Raw genomic sequence first — 5393 nt, forward strand, 5'->3', positions numbered from 1 at the left:
CGCTTCGTACCCACGTCATATCCACATATTTATATTTTGCAAGATAAAATTATTAATAATATAGGTATATAAATAAAATTTTAATAATATATATGCAGGGCGAGCGAGCGTGGGGCGTGGCGGGTGGGGTTGGGGGTGGGGGTGGGGTGTGGCCCGCGAGGATGGTATATAACATAAAATTCACAGCCGCTCCACCACCCATTGTGCCTACGATTTTGATCCCCATCTCCACCCCATTTGGGCGGGGATGAGGTGGGTCTCCTACTTGACCCACCCCACTGCCATCCCTAATTATATTACTTCCTCCGTATTAAATAAGATGTTACACTTTCTTAAACGGTATGTCTCAAATAAGATGTTACGCTTTTTTTCTTTCTTTATTTAGTAAGTTTTGAATTGTAAAATTACTTAAATGTCCTTATTTTATAAAATTAATTTTGATTACATACTCTAATCTAAAACAATTAAACTAGTAAACCTACTTAATCTTTTGTTCTTCATAACCCACGACCCACAACTCCCAACCCTTTTTCTGTTCGACCACCAGGCACCACGTAAAGCTATGACCAACGTCATTACCACCATCTTGTTAGGTGGCTCTCCAAGAAATCTTCCATCACCATCAACCTTCGATCTCCTTGGTCTCCACAAAATTCTACCACCGCCACTCATCAGACAAAGATTTCGTCAATGGAGGAGAGAGAAGAAAGTCAGACCCATCATACGAAGCCGATGATAGGTAGGCGGTGGCTACGGAGGAAGAATCAAAGAAAGATGAGAGAGAATTGCAGGTGTGAGAATCGAAAAAAGAAGAAAGGAGAGAGACGAAGAAGAGCGTTCGACGATTGGATCTCCTCTATTGTGCTTGCTTGAGATTTCGGTGGTCGAAGAAGAACCCGACGATTGTTTCGAGCACCGAACTTCTTGCGGCCGAGTGACGAGTGTCGGGCTTTGAATGGCCGACAAAGGAGAAATATAGTTGACGAAGAACGATTGACGAAGAAGAAGCATGACCAACGAAGGAGTTTTCGTCTTCGTATGGTGATCTAAACAGCCGAGGTCAAGTGGGAGTGAGCCAAAGAGGGAGTTGTTGTGGTGGTGTTGGTTTTTTTGATGGTGGTGGTGTTGGATTTTTAAGGGTGATGGTGATAGACTGATAGTTTTCCAACTCCTTTGGCCCACTGTCTTTTTCATAATTAACTTAATCACACGTCCTCTCTCCTTGTTAATTTTTCACTAAGAAAATTTGTGTCAGAGTCTGCAATTCTCAAAGTGTAGCATCTTATTTGATACGGAGGAAGTAGTAAACTTTAGTAAAAAGAATAATGATTAAGCGCTTTCTACCGATTTAAAACAACCATTTTATTCTCAAAGTTGCTATGTTAATTTGGAGAAGCATTTTGGTTACCTTAAAGGATCAAGTCCAACGTATTTTAGGTGCTAAAATGATTACTAGTGTTTGGGGAGTATCTAAAATAAAATTTCAGGTGGTTGAAATGACTTAAATGATAAATTAAAATTTTGAACTTTTTTAAATTAGTTGATTTAAATTTCGGAAATTTTTTTTAGATTTTGATAATTATTTTCACCAAAATAAGTTATCAACTAAAGCAACTAGTTTTGCCAAACAATTAAGTTAATCAGCTACATTATCAGTCCAACACCTTATCAATTTCAGCTTTATCTTATCAGTTTCAGTTAACTTAATAGTTTTAGTATATTTTTAGCTAGCTAGTATTGCCAAACATAATCGTTGTCTTGGTTGCAAATTTCAGGTGTTGTGATTTCAAATGGATATGAAGTACTTCAATTAAGAAAATAAACTTGGAAATACACGCAACGCCTACCAATGTATTAAAAAGATAGGGATGTTTGACATATTGACAAATAAGTTATGCTCGACAGTGACAAACTAACAATAAGTTTAGATTAGGTCAGTGGCAGAACTAATGAAGGGCTAAGGTGGGCCATGGATCCCCCTATGATTTTAGATATCTACTATATTTTGCAAAAATATACACTATATACATAGTAGCATAGTTGGTATTAATGGGATGTTTGTTTGGGGGGTTACAAGGGAAAGGGAATTAAGGAAGTTGATTCCCTTACTTATTTGTTTTGTCTATTCAAACCTTCCTTTTACCCCCGAACTCCTCTACATTGTTCACCATCCTCCCAAAGGGTCTAACTTACCTTTCTCACCTCTAACTCCATGGTCACAATTGACCTAATATTTACCACCAATCAAGCCACCACAACAACTACTCAAGCCACCACAATCACCACACTAGTTCACGGACCACCACCCAGCTATCCCGCCACCACCACGACAACTAGCGAACAAGCGCCTCAGCAATGAACCTTACCCCACCACCACAAAACTATCACCGACCCCCACCCCGCCACATTCACGAAACCACCGCCACACCACCATAACAAAACCACAACAATCCACGAAATCACCACGTGCAACCACGAAACAATCGCACCAACAACCAAACCCCTATCTTAGCCACCGAAACACCAACCTGTAACGGAAAAAACCCGACCTCAAAAAACAAAAGAAAATCAATAATAGCAACGGAATTACCTATACTTATCCTTGATTATGGCTTTGATGGTCAAATTCGGCCAAGAAAACTCTAGATTTAAAACCTCAAATACGAGCTTTTGTGGTGGTGGAGAAGGAAAAGAGAGAAGAGAAGAGGTGGGAAGGCCACGACAACAACAATTGGAAGGGGAGATGCAGCAACGGTGAGGGGCGACAACGAGGTGGTGGCGGAGGTTATTAGGAAAGGGAAGGAGAAGATATATGGTGGAGCAATGATGAGAGTAGAAAGAGATGTATTATAACCGAACAACTCTTTTAATCAAAGGGTTTGACATTCCATTCTCCTTGTTTATCTTTCTTAAACCTTTCCCTTTCCCCTTTATTTACCAAATACCCCCTAAATGTTATTTTAGATTTTGTGACTTCATGTATAGGTTCCAAACTTCATTACTTGCATTTTTTTAGTTTGCTTTCATGGTTTTCATTGAAGTCCATATATAATATACGGATCCGGCGCCTAACAAAATAATTCTGGTTCTGCCACTGGATAAGGCATAATCAATTTATCGGTTTTTACCATATACCACCGAAAAATTGGAAAATTCACCATATATCCCTAAGTTTTTAAAAATATGAACCAACTATCCTTTATCCTAACAGGCTTAAGTCGTTGTTTGCATTATTTACAAATTTTTCATTATTAACCTAATTAACCCTCCCTCTACCTAACCCCCTAACCCTAATGCCCTAATTAATCTAACCCTCTAACTGTAATGCCCTTAACCCTAACTAATTAACCTTAATATATGAAACTCTATATCTTACCGCCAAAGCGACTTTTTTTTTTTTTGAAAAACGGACGCCACCACGATCCTTAAAGGACACAAACTTTGAGAAGCCCATCAGAACGAGTATCAACACGATAATATTCTAGGCACGCTTCCCAAGACAATCTTAAATGGTCGATCTCACCGCCAAAATGACTTTTTTAAAAAATGGACTCTACTGATAGCCCTTAAAGGGGACAAATTTCGAAAAGCCATCAAAATGAGTACCAATACGACATTATTTTGGGCACGCTTACCAAGACAATCTTAAACGACCGATCTCATTGCCAAAACAACTTTTTTTAAAAAAAGACCCCGTCGATGGCCCTTAAAGGGTACGAATTTTGAGAAGCCCATCAAAATGAGTACCAATACAACGGTATTCTGGCACGCTTCCCGAGATGATCTTAAACGATCGATCTCACTGCCAAAACAACTTTGTTTTTGAAAAAACGAACGCCACTAACGACCCTTAAGTGTCACGAATTTGGAGAAGCCCATCAAAACGAGTACTGACGATATTTTGGCATGCTTCCTGAGGTGATCTCAAACGATCGATTTACTGCCAAAATGACTTTTTTGAAAAACGGACGCCACCGATGACCCTTGTAGGGCACAAATTTAGAGAAGCCCATTAAAACAAGTACTAATAGGAAAATAATTAGTCAATGTTGATAGTAGAGGAGAGAAATGGGGAGTTTTTAAAAAATAAATAAATTAGGGGTAATTAAGTTGATAGTGGTAAAGTCGTAAATGATGACAAACGACGAGTTAACGTTCGTTAGAAAAATGGCATATGGTGAACGTTTTCGGAAACTCATGAGTATATAGTGAATATTTGAAACACTGAGGGTATCTGGTGAATTTTTCAATTTGTCAAATGTATATGCTGATAAAAACCATAAATTCATATAAGTTTAGCTAAGAAAAAATAAGTTGGAAACAACAAACTGCAAGTACTGACGTCGTCCACAACCAAATGAATACGAGTACAAGTGCACAACCCATTTCATCATTCATAGTTTCATACATACTCAAGGCCGGCCCTGGGCCAAGGCAAGTAGAGCGCCTGCCCAGGGCCCATAAAGATGAAAATCTTTAAATAGTTTGTTTAGCGTATAGTTCCAAATTTATCTAGTTTGGGGAGATGGTAGCTTGTGTTTTAGGATGTGATGGTGTTAGAGGTTGCGGGTTCAATTTCAACTCATGACAATTCTTTGCTTTCTTAAATATTTTCCTTAGATTACTTTATTTTTAAATTTTTTTTTGCAAAAAGTTCAACTTGACTTTTGATTTCCCTTTCTATCACCAGTGTATGTATTACCTTCTAATTTAATTCTATATTTCAATATTCTGATTTTATTTGTCAAGTTATTGGTTTATCAGGTTCTTACGGACTACTCTCTTTGTCCCAAAATAGTATGAACACTTTCCTTTTTCTTTGTTCAAATTCAGTTTAAACACTTATTTTTAGCACTATTCCACAATAAATTATGTTAGTTCTCTTAAACCCCTTTGGCTGCACTCTATCTTTAACAATAAAAAATGCAAAACTTTTTCTCTCTTTTTCAAGAAAAAAAAAACACCGCACCAACTCCTATCACATTTTTTTTAATATAAATAACATTTTATAATTATATTACAACTTATCACCTTGAATTAAGTTTTCAATCAGTGTTAAAATCTTTCTGAGACAGAGAGATTATTAGATATTAATCATATGAAATAAGATGAAGTTTTCTTTTTTGAAGAAACGGTGGTTAACGTGAGTTAATCAGTTCTCGATTAGTTGTTATCTATAAAAGTGCATATTTTATTAATCTCTTGTGCGCTATGGACCTTTTTATTCTATCTTACTCGAGCCCAATAATATCAAGGAACGACAGTCCTCATTAGAGATGGCAGTGAGTAGGATCTGGACAGGGTCCTCTAGGATCCGGATCCGTTTTCAAGGCAAGGATCCAGATTCTATCGGGATCTATTGAGTAATAAGAATGAGGACCAGTTCCAGATCC

The sequence above is a fragment of the Beta vulgaris genome, chromosome 6 (genome assembly GCF_026745355.1).
Source record: "Beta vulgaris subsp. vulgaris cultivar EL10 chromosome 6, EL10.2, whole genome shotgun sequence".
NCBI lineage: Eukaryota > Viridiplantae > Streptophyta > Magnoliopsida > Caryophyllales > Amaranthaceae > Beta > Beta vulgaris.